The sequence below is a fragment of the Aedes albopictus genome, chromosome 3 (assembly GCF_035046485.1).
Source record: "Aedes albopictus strain Foshan chromosome 3, AalbF5, whole genome shotgun sequence".
Lineage (NCBI taxonomy): Eukaryota > Metazoa > Arthropoda > Insecta > Diptera > Culicidae > Aedes > Aedes albopictus.
In genome coordinates, this window is record NC_085138.1 from 281,700,431 (window position 1) to 281,711,995 (window position 11,565).

At 38.4% G+C, this 11,565-nt stretch overlaps 1 protein-coding gene across 1 annotated transcript in view; it reads right to left on the reverse strand.

Moving 5' to 3' along the window:
• Nucleotides 1-11,565, reverse strand: part of LOC109420297 (matrix metalloproteinase-14) — a 760,155-nt gene that overhangs the window by 379,333 nt on the left and 369,257 nt on the right. The gene's annotated exons all lie outside the window — the stretch shown is intronic.

Below are 11,565 nucleotides of genomic sequence, written 5' to 3' on the forward strand. Positions count from 1 at the left end.
AGGCATATTTCCTTGTTACTAATAAATCGATACCTTTAGTGAGCTGTTGAGTCTCAAATAACAAAAAGTTGACACAAAATACAAATGATTGGTGCTGTTGTATTATGTTAATGCATTCATAAATGATATTAAGCCTTTGGTTTAAAATAAGGTACACCGGAGCAAGTTAAAACGGGTAAGGTAACAAAAAACAGCAGGTTATCGCGATATTATCTAGTCATGATAAGCAATTTGAATGTCATAACATTTTTTAATCAAACAATCATTTGTTCAAGGATATTTATACAAATTGTATTAAAATCTTTTTCAAGACCTCACAAGTTTTTATTGAGAATTTACCTTACCGAAGGCAATGCATGCCTAATATATGTCAATGTGAATGACATCCTATAGTATAAGGCTAAAATATATTGAAAACATATCAATTTGCAAGTAATCTGATGTATTTCAATAATAGTAGTCTCGTGCAGTGATTTTTTTCTATGTTTGTCTGGGTTATCTGTAGTTTTATTTTATAAGACACTTTGGTCTTGATAAAAACTTCATGCGTTTTAATGGTTTCAATGTTATAACTCCATTAAATAAAGTTTCTTTTTCCCAAGTAAAATCCCTTCATTTTTGTAAAAAGAGTTTGACTACAGATTCAGTATGGGGAGAAATGTCACTTGTCCTTGTAGAGCGTGACAAAAACGAAATAAAAAGGAAAAGTGATTAAAACGACTAGTCATAAAACTGAAAAATCACTGCACTGTACTTACAAAGTGAAAACTATCCATAAGAGTTGAATTAAAAAGTCACCCGTGCACTCGATACCTTCCAACCATCTTCTATGTGTTATAACTATTTAGCAATCAAAATCTATCTAATGATTCTGAAATGAAGCATAAAATAACCAATAATAGTTCTTAAAAAGTTGTATTGAAACCTCAAATTGCGTCAATCATGCCTCACATACGTACATCACTGTTTGATTTTTTTTTTATTTATTTTATGACATTTCCAGAACCTTGATGTCTTCCTAGTATTGGGAACGTCCATGAATTACGTCACGCTTTGAGGGGGGAGGGGGGTTCAGCAAAACATATCTTACACGAACATATCTAAAACTAAGTAAAAAGAGAACAAAGTTAAGGACTGTTCCTTTTAATTGTACTACGATTTTGCATTCTTTGACAGATACATATTTCGACCTCAACTGTTAGGTCATCTTCAGTGTCTCGTACTTAATCCGATATTCTTTTTACGTACATGCATTCCTCTAACATGCCCAGGTTCATCATCATCATATCTAAAACTGTTCCAATCAAACTTTGATTGATTTCACAATAAAAAATGATTAAATATGCTTACCTGAAAGTACGTGTATCAAGGGCGTCTACCGCAAGAGTAATTAAAAGCTATTCTCTAAAGGCTGATTTCTTCACCTCGGATTAATCAGTAAACCAGGCTTACCCATATAGTTAAACCTGGTTTAACACCTAAGCCATGATGACGAAATCGTCTCTATGTGTCCAACATGCAAACAAAAATATTCATATAATGAATTATCACTTGATAATAATAAAACATCGAGCCCTACAAAATCAGAACACAATATACTTAAAATTTGTAATTATGTTCGAAGCACTAGCTTTTGAGCACTTAATTTACAGTTAACGTGAATGTTAAAAAAATACGCGTGATTAAGTCACCACATTTGTTTAATGGTTTCGCAATTGTGTATCGTTACATGGTTTAGCATGCAAAGTATGTGCATGTGCAACTAATACCCGCCATTTCAGGCAAATTGAAGAGTATGTGCTGTAAATGGTACGAGTCACAGGTGTATGATGTTTCCTCAAATGAATGAGTCACACTAATGGGAAGTATTTGTTTACCTCCATTACAAATATGTATGTGCCAGACAAATGGAAAAAATGTAGACTTTTATGATTTATGACTTTCGGCAGACTGTAGTGGGCTGGGCACATGAAACGAACGCCAAACAAATTTAAACTCGATGTAAAGACTTTTGCACTCGTTTCTCTCTAAATGGTTTCAAATTTATTATTAGAAAGGGGACTTTTTCTAGCGGAGTTTAGGTTCATCAGATTTCCGTAATACCATATTATATGAGAAAAGTGGTAAACTACTAAAATCGAATTTATTTTAATTTTCCCCGATGAAAGATTTTTTAACCTCCAGAATCTTAATATATACAGCTAAGGCTAACTCATAACGAAAAAATATTTTAGGTTCATGAAAGTGCGATAATAATCCTGTTTCAACACACCGTGAGGTGTTTTATATTCTGGGATGTTCTAGGTGTTCCAAACTGTCCTATAGTGAAGTCATTCGATTCTACAAGAATAATGTTATGTTTTTTCGCCACAAATACAGGCGTACCTCGATAGTACGTACCCTCGATAGTGCGCACCCTCGATAGTACGTACCCTCGATAGTACGTACATTTTGCCTCGATAGTACGTACACCAAAATTTAGTTAACTTTTAATCTACAAAAATTAGTTCGAATCATTAGTAGACGTATAGCAGATACTCCGATACTATGAATTTGTGTTATGCAGACACCTATAACACGGATTTTCATTAATCAGTTTTAAAATATAGCGAAATGAAAGGCATGAACGAATACGTTTGATGTAATGATTGCAGTATTCTTCGCTTTACATAGATATTTTCTGCCAGTCATAGTATCTGGTATCATCATTCTGGCGTTACATTCCAACTGGGAAGGACTGCTTCTCAACTTAGTGGTTTATAAGTACTTGCACAGTTATCAACTAAACGTTTTATTTACCAATAGAACGTTGTAATAATATAAAAAAGCACATGATGGTTCTATTTTGCGTGGAAATAAAAAAAAAACTAAATTTTCGGCATGCTATCCAAAACATAAATCATACCCATCAAGTTACTTATCCAAACCATTGATTTCAGTTCACTTACTTGTTATGTTTTTTTTCGTTTTCCAACAATTAACGGTTTTTTTTGCGATACGTATAAAATATTTGACAGTTTTCCATGAGTTTGGTAATTTAAACAACTTTGCATACCGTAGGGCACTGCAAGCCGCGGCAAAAGGCTGTACAGTAGACCTGTTCACTTTTTTTGACCTACCCGTGTCACATCAAATTATCAATCCACATGCAAAAACAAGGCTTCAGTCCAAAATTGAGCCAAATTGATAAAGGTTTAGAGGTGTATCAAATCGATTTTGTGTTTTTTCGAGCATTTTCACGAAAATGTACTTCAATATCCAGAAAATTGCACCAAAAAGGTACCGAAAATACCGTTAAAATATAGTTAGAACAATACTCTACAACTTTGCCGAAGACACTACGGTGTTTAAATTGCGTATTTCAAAGTTATTCAACAATTTTCGTTAAAAAATCACCAAAAAATACAATATTTTTACGATTTTTCATGTAAAAGTCATGTAATTTTACATTGTTTTAGGTGACTAATTTCATGAGCTATTGCTCCTATGTGTTACGAACATTTCGGCCATACATCATTTTAGTGTAGAAATTCGTTTTCATTGACTAATTATCAAAAGTTTGTCACGTTGATACTAAAAATTGTACAGAGTTGCCAGCATAAAATAAAACAAAGTTACCCATGATTTAAACGTCATTACATTTCTTTGTCTCATCTGCATCAGTTTAAATTTGGTGCAGTTGGTTGAGCATGAGATTGTGGATTCGAAGATTCAAGGTTCGAGTCCTGGAATAGCATTTTTTTGCGTCTCGATCCTGCTATAAGTTTTTTTTGTCTTTATTATAGAGACTTTCAGCCTGGGGCTGGTTCGTCTCTTTCCTGCTATAAGTTGATGAAACTACGCACTGCATCTCATTGCAATTTGGCATCATAGCATTGTTTCGGAACCGTAGAGTGCATAGTAAGAATGAAGTTTCCCTTCATCGTGTAGTTGTGCTGATTTGTGGGTAGATAGATAACAAGTAAGCTCCACCCACAGTTGTCTGTAAAATGTTGCATCCAGAAGCAGTTCCATCATCGTATTGAATTGTTTTAGCTAAATTGATCATTATCAAACAGATGCTCAATATTTCGCCCAGCTGATATCGTCTACACGATTCATTGTCAACAAGTATGTTTAAACTAAATATCTAGCTAGTCCTCGAATGGGCTTAATTGGCAGGTCCCGATAATTATTCTTTGGGAGATTGCGTGTGAGTCATGGTAGATTCATCATCCTAACTGCTACAAAGAAAGAAAAAAAAAGTTTATCATGTATTTGAGGCTTGAACCTGGGATCTTCTCATCCGCAAGCTCGAGCCTTACCATCTGCACCATTTCTGATACTTCAATCAAAAGACATTAGAATACGATGGCATGACGTCTTAATCATGGGTAACTTTGTTTTAATTCGTGCTGGTAACTCTGTGCGATTTTTAGTATCAACGTGACATACTTTTGATAATTAGTCAATGAAAACGAATTCCTACACAAAAACGATGTATGGACGAAATGTTCGTTACACAAAGGAGTAATTGCTAATTAATTTAGTCACGTAAAACAATGTAAAATTACATGACTTTTATATGTAAAATCGTAAAAATATCGTGTTTTTTCGTGATTTTTTAACTAAAATTGTTGAATAACTTCGAAATACGTAATTTTAACACCGTAGTGTCTTCGGCAAAGTTGTAGAGTATTGTTCTAACTATATCTTAACGGTATCTCCGGCATCTTTTCGGAGCAATTTTGTGAATTTCTGAGTAAATTTCTGAGAAAACGGCTAAAAAAACACAAAATCGATTTGATACACCTTTAAATCTTCATCAATTTGGCTCAATTTTGGACTGAAGACTTGGTTTTACATGTGGATTGATAATTTGATGTGTCACGGAGAATCGGAGGAAAAAAGTTTCAAAGTGAACAGCTCTACTGTACAGACTGACACTTTTGACGTATCGTGGCTTTGTAGTTTACTACTAGAATCTCTCTTGGATTTATGTGATTTTTCAGGGAGCTATAACTTAGTTGTTTTTTCCTGTGTTTATTCAAGGAAATCCTACAGGAACTACATGAGGAATTCCTTTAACAACATATTCCAAAAAGTTCATAATAAACTCCAGGAGGATTTCCATTACAAACATCTGAAGGAATTCCAGAAAGGTCAGCAAGAATTCCTGACGGAGCTCTTGGTAGAAGCCAAAAAAGAGTCCCTAGATGATTCCTGGAAAGAGTTCTCGAAGATATCCCGGAATCAGTTTCTGAAAGAATTCCTAGAAGAAGCTATAAGAGGAACACCGGAAGAAGTTCCTGAAAAGTAATTCCCCAGAAGAAATTCCCGGAGGAATCACGAAAGGAATTTCCGAAAGAATACTCTAAAAATCCCATAGAGATTACCTGGTTGAAATATTGTAGGAATCTCAGCAGGAATACTTGAATTAGAAGTAGCTCCCGAAAAAAACGGAAGAAGTTCCTGGAGGGATCTCGGAGAAGCATTTAGAGGAGCACTGAATGAAGTTCTTGTAGGATTGCTGGAATGGTTTCAGAAGGACTTCCTGAAAAATTCCCAGCAGATACTCCGGGAAGAATCTTGTATGAAATACCAGGGATAAATCCTCACGGATTGTTGCAAGGAGTTTTTGAGGAAATCTCGGTAAGAATTTCTGATACCATTTCCGAAAAAAACTCCTAGAGAACTTCTGGGTGAAGTTGCTAGAGTTTCCAGGAATACCATCTGGAAGCCCAAAAAAATCCAGAGATATCCTAAAATGAACTATTCGGAGAATCCGGGATGAAATTCGTGGAGGATTCCAGGGACTCCTTGAGAAATTCTGGATGAAATCTCTTGAAGTCCGAAACGTAAACAAGAAGGTCACAAAACGTCGAAAATTTAGAAAACATTCTTTAGCAACCGCGGCTTGCATTGCCATACAGGCTGTACCAATTCAATTGTTTCGCGTCCTCGCTTTCTTTAGGGATTTCTTCAAGTTTCTTTCAGTTCCGAAATTGCTCTAGGTGTTGGTTCCGAGGTTTCTCCAGGAATTCTTTCTGGGATTCCTTAGGGATTCTTCCAGGAGTTTCTTCTGCGATTCCTAATAAGATTTCAGGGACTCTTTCAAAGATTTCTAAGGAGATTCCTTCAGAAACTTCACCAAGAATTTCTTCTGTAATACTTTCGGAATTTCCAGGATTTCTTTAGGAATTTCTTCCAGAATACCTCAAGGAATTTCGTTCCGGGATTTCCCCATGAATTCATTCCAAGATTCCTCATCGGAATTCATTCCGATATTCCTACAGGAATTCCCTCTAAGATTCATCAAGTAATTTTTCCTTGAATTCCTCCAAGAGTTCCGGGATTTCTCCAAGAGTTCTGGGGTGCCTCTAGAAATCCCTTCTCGTAAAAAAATAAAACTCTTGGAGGAGTCCTAAAAGAAGCAATGTTCAGAAGATTTTGAAAATATCACGGCAATAAATATTGCAGGAGAAAATACATCTAGAATGTTTCTATAACAAGATATAACTGATCTAGATCGATTTAAATATATCTAGACCAGTTTGGATGGTTCTAAAAGATAACTCAAATAAAATCAATGTAAGTTCCCTGAGACGAGATGCCTCTACGAAGCATCCCCAGAGTATAAGAAGATTTTTTCAATAAAGATAGCATCCCAAACAAGTAAAATTACGTAATTAATAAACGGACCCTTAGGCCACATGTATTTTTTGGCAAACCTGACGTTCTAGGAATAACATTCTTTGATTTGAAAATGAAATTTGAAATAAAAATTTGTGATTCGATAGTACGTACGTTTCGATAGTACGTACACTAAACGAAGCGGTGGTGTACGTACTATCGAGGTATGCCTGTAATAGCATTGCATAACTTACTGGGATCCGTGAAGCTCTTGACATCTACAATATCATTCATAGACACTATAGGAATATTCCAGGTCAGCCAAACTACCTTGGAGTTCAGAACTTGAGGTCTACACTCGTAACAGTAGCCATGTTTGTTATAATGAATAACGTTGTATAATCAACCGCAGTTACTGGAGCAATTTGAAGTCTACTATCTTATTTTAAACCGTTGGGACATTCAGGGTCGTCCAAACTGTTCTATAATGAAGTCCTTCAAATCTACAAGAGAAACTTTATGTGTTTTCACCATAAATAGTAATATTGCATAATCTGCTGGGATCCGCGAAGCTCTTGAAATCTCAAATGTCATTTAGAGACACTACAGAGATATTCCAGGTCAGCCAACCTACCTTGGAGTTCAGGACTTCAAGTCTACACTCGTAACAGTAGCCATATCTGTTAGACTGAGTTACGCTGCATACCCAAGTAACATTTTAAGTTTTGTTCGGCTCTACAAGAGATATCCATGACCAATTTTATAAAACTTGCAATAAAACTGAATCATACATCAAAACCTCTTGATAATCTCTTTAAGAGTATCTTCCGGCTAAGTGGACCACTCTCGAAGAGGTTTTGCAAACCGCATTAAGAGTAGCAATTAACCCGTTTCAAAACCTAGTTGAAATATTTCCCATTCTCGATTGTTGTTGTTTTTTTTTTCAACAAAAACTATGACAGCTCAAGATGCAGAGAAGCTTCTTCGATGGCACGTAAAGTTCAGGAGGATACATCATTCGTAAGTAGAAAGCAATTATTTCAAAGTAGTATTTTAGTAGTTATTGTGCTGGTAGGCTTATGCGCATTCGAATTTACCGTGAATATTGGGGTTGCAGAATCATAAAATTAATGCGCTTCGAAAATAGTGAATATTATCATATTGGAATGAAATAAATCAATTTGTGAATTTGGTAAAACTATCCCGAATCACAAGAAAACTCACCAGAGAGAGTTTATTTATGTGAGCATGTTATGAAAATGGTTGCAAACTACCAATTCATTGCTAATTTAAGCAAAATTAACTATTTTTCATTCACGTAAGCTAATTCTTCAATATGGCGACGACCATAATCAGCGAAAATAAAACGAAAGCAAGTTTACTTTTATGATGACCGCAATAAACCTAGCAGTGTCGTAGTTTCTGCTTTTCCACCAACAGATGTCGTTACTAATCGAACGAATCGCCATCTGTTGAGAGTTTTAACAGTTTTATTGCGGTAATAATGATTGCCAGATGGTTTACATATCGGAAAGTTTTGTTTACTCTTAAAATCTGTCTTTATGGATATCTTCAAGTATACTATAAAACATTTTATTAGTGGTTTTCATAAAAGCAGTAATAAAACTGTGAGTTTTAATTATTGCTGTAATAAAACATTAATAAAAATTATACAAAACCAATCAGCGATGGAATTATTACTTGGGTAATCAACCACAGTTACTGGAGCAATCTGAAGTCTACTAGCTTATTAGAAATCTTTGGGACATTCAGGGTCGTCCACACTGTTATAAAATGAAATTCTTGAAATCTACAAGAATAATTTATAAGACTCAATTATTTTGGCCCCGGGACCACTCCGTTCCTGAAGGGAACGGACACAAGCTCCCGCCTGCTGGTCTTAGCCGCGGCAGGCGATTGGAGTGGGCAGTCAAGACCTCTTTTGGTCCCGGGTCTCAGGGCGTTAGGCGTGGGGAATCTTCGGAGTGCGAGAGTCCTGAAAAGAATGAATGAACGGGGCAAATGGGAATTTATTATGGCGACTTACATGCATGTAGTTTGGATGATACGCTGGTCACGGCGAGGAGCGACGCTGGTCGTGGCGAGGTACGGCGTAGACCTGGGTGATGTGCGGCGCGGGACGGCAGGGACCGCCGTGAAAGGCGGCGTTGGCTGCGGCGAAGGGCCGCGGCGTCGTTTGTAGAGCGGTGTTGGCCACGGCGAAGGGAGGCGCAAAGCAGCGCAGGCCGAGGTGACCAGTAGTGGTGGCCGCGACGAGGAACAATGTTGGCTTGACTCAAAGGGTGGCCGCGGCGATGGGCGGCACAAATCGACGTCGACCGCGGTGAATAGCGGTGGCCGCTGCTAGGATTGGTCTCGGCCGTCGCAAAGTGCGTAGCAACGTGCCGTAGGCCACTACGAGGATCAGCGATGGCTGCCACGACAACAACAGGAGTGGCCACGGCGGAAAACGGCTATTCTGGCCACAGCACTCTTTCTGAGGCCACGAGGTTTCACAAGGAGTAACGATGGCTTGTAACTGTAGGCCCTGGAACAGGCCTGTTGATGCCTTCTGCGGGACTCTTGGCAGCCGACGTCCGGCGGTCGGACGAAAATCCTTTGGGCGTAGACGGATAATTGCCCACGCCTTGTGGTTGGTCGGAAAAATCAGGGTCTCAGGATGGTCGCCGAGCAATTCGTTCTGCCCAGGAAAACTAACTCCAAGAAAAATCTCTTCGACTCGAGGGACGATCGGCTCGGTTCGAGTGCTGCCTACTAACTGCCGTTCAATCGTCCTCCCACTAGCCTTCACCGTCACCCACTCGCAATCGGTCACCCAGGGAAATTTGTGTTTTCCCATTTCCTACGTGCTCCAGGTAACTCCCATTGCTTCTTGCGCTCGTCGATGTCGCTCATCAGCGTCCGTGCGTTTTAATTATTTCAGCTGCCCGCAGGCCGGCTTGAATGCGCCGTTGCAGTTGAACTAATTTACAATAATTTTCACTACCGTCTCGCACTCATTATTTCGCAAGATGTTACCTGTCGGTAACAAATTTTATGCTTGATCTATATATATAAAAATGCAGTGGCATACGTGGGACCGCGCATAACTTGCGAACGGGTGGTCCGATTTGGGTCGTCTAAGTTTTGTTCTGTTAGTTTTCACCCAAGGAAGGTTTATGAGGCCAAAAACATGGGAAAATTGAGAGTTTTTGAAAATCGGGTTTTCATAAATTTTGAACGGGGACTTGGTCGCTTGGCTAGAGACTTGAAACGTCAAAAAACGCAGTAGGCATGACAAAGTTTGCCGGGGACAGCTAGTTTTATGTATTTTCGCTACAAAATAGCATTACATAACCTACTGGGATCCGTGAAGCTCTTGACATCTACAATATCATTCATAGGCACTGCAGGAATATTCCAGATCAGCCAAACTACCTTGTAGTTCAGAGCTTCAGGTCTACACTCGTAACAGTAGCCATATCTGTTATACTGAGTAACGCTGCATAAACAAACGCAATAACTGGAGCAATCTGAAGTCTACTAGCTTATTATAATCCTTTGGTACATTCAGGGTCGTCCAAACTGTTCTATAACAAAGTCCTTCTATTTTACAAGAAAAACTTTATGTGTTTTCGCCATAAATTGTAAGTATTGCATAATCTGCTGGGACTTGCGAAACTCTTGAAATCTCAAATGTCATTTATAGACACTACAGGGATATTCCAGGTCAGCCGAGTATTGTGTTGTTCTTGGCTGAGTATTGTGTTGTTCTTTACAGAGAAGAACATTAATCAAGACAATTAGGTGATCGGCATTGAACCATAAAAACCCCACAACTATTGGTGAGATCTTTCCAATATTATTTATTTATAAACACTTTTTTTTTTTTTTTTTTTTTTTTTCTTCGGATGGCCCACCTCATACCCATACACATTTTTTGTAGCATGGAAGGTTTATGAGCAGATATCTTTTGATAATATTTTACAACAGCTTCAGAGAGTTCCCTTTAATCGTACTCTACTTCCGTGTATGCCCATCCAGTTCTCTCTATTCTATTGGTCTCATTTTAACAAATTCTGAGCAGAGTCTTTTGAAGTGTCGTAGGTTGTTGGTACGTTGTCCATCTTCAGGCAATTGGTTGAATAAACTATATCCTTTGTAAAGCAACGAATTTTGCGTGCATGTTTTTCTGTAGTTCGGTAGTCTGAGGTTTCCAGCATATCTTGTTTCATATCGATGCATATCCGATCCATAACATACAGTACTCGTTAAATATTGAGGTTTTTCAGTATTGTCTGCGAACAACATCATATATTGCTACGGATGCAGCCAACGGCTGGATATGCTCGCTACATTCAGGTACTCCACGGGCCGAATTGCGCTACTGTTGCTGTTGCGGTCGTTGTAGTGAACCGCTTCACATCTACGTGGACAACGGTACGGTCCACTACCACTACGGAGTGGATGGTCATCATCGGTCAGCGGGAGCAGAGAGTAGCAGAGAAGTTTAGTTGATCCTCAGTACGTCGTCGCGATCAGTCGCAAGGGGCGAACCCTTGCCCGATTTTAATTTGTTATGTGTTTAGTTTAAGAATAAATGTTCGTAGTTTAAGTTGGAATAAAAAAGGTGTAGTTTTTGTAATAAAGTGTTTTCGTGTGAACCTGTGGTGTAATTTACTGCATGCGAAGAGGAAGGTGTACCGATGACAAGAAACTAAGGAAGGATACGGGCCAGGATAAGAGTCGGAATACGGAGGCTGCATGATTGGATTGACGAAGGAAATTGAAGGTACGTTCTGGTGAAGGTCGTGTGGAGGTCGAACACTACTGCGGTCGGATGCTCTCCGACATAAACTGGTCCTTCGAGCCGGATTTCCACAACCGCCAGACCAAGGATCGGTCGAAATTCGACACTTCGACCACTTCGCGCCAAGAACGTCCAGCAAAGGC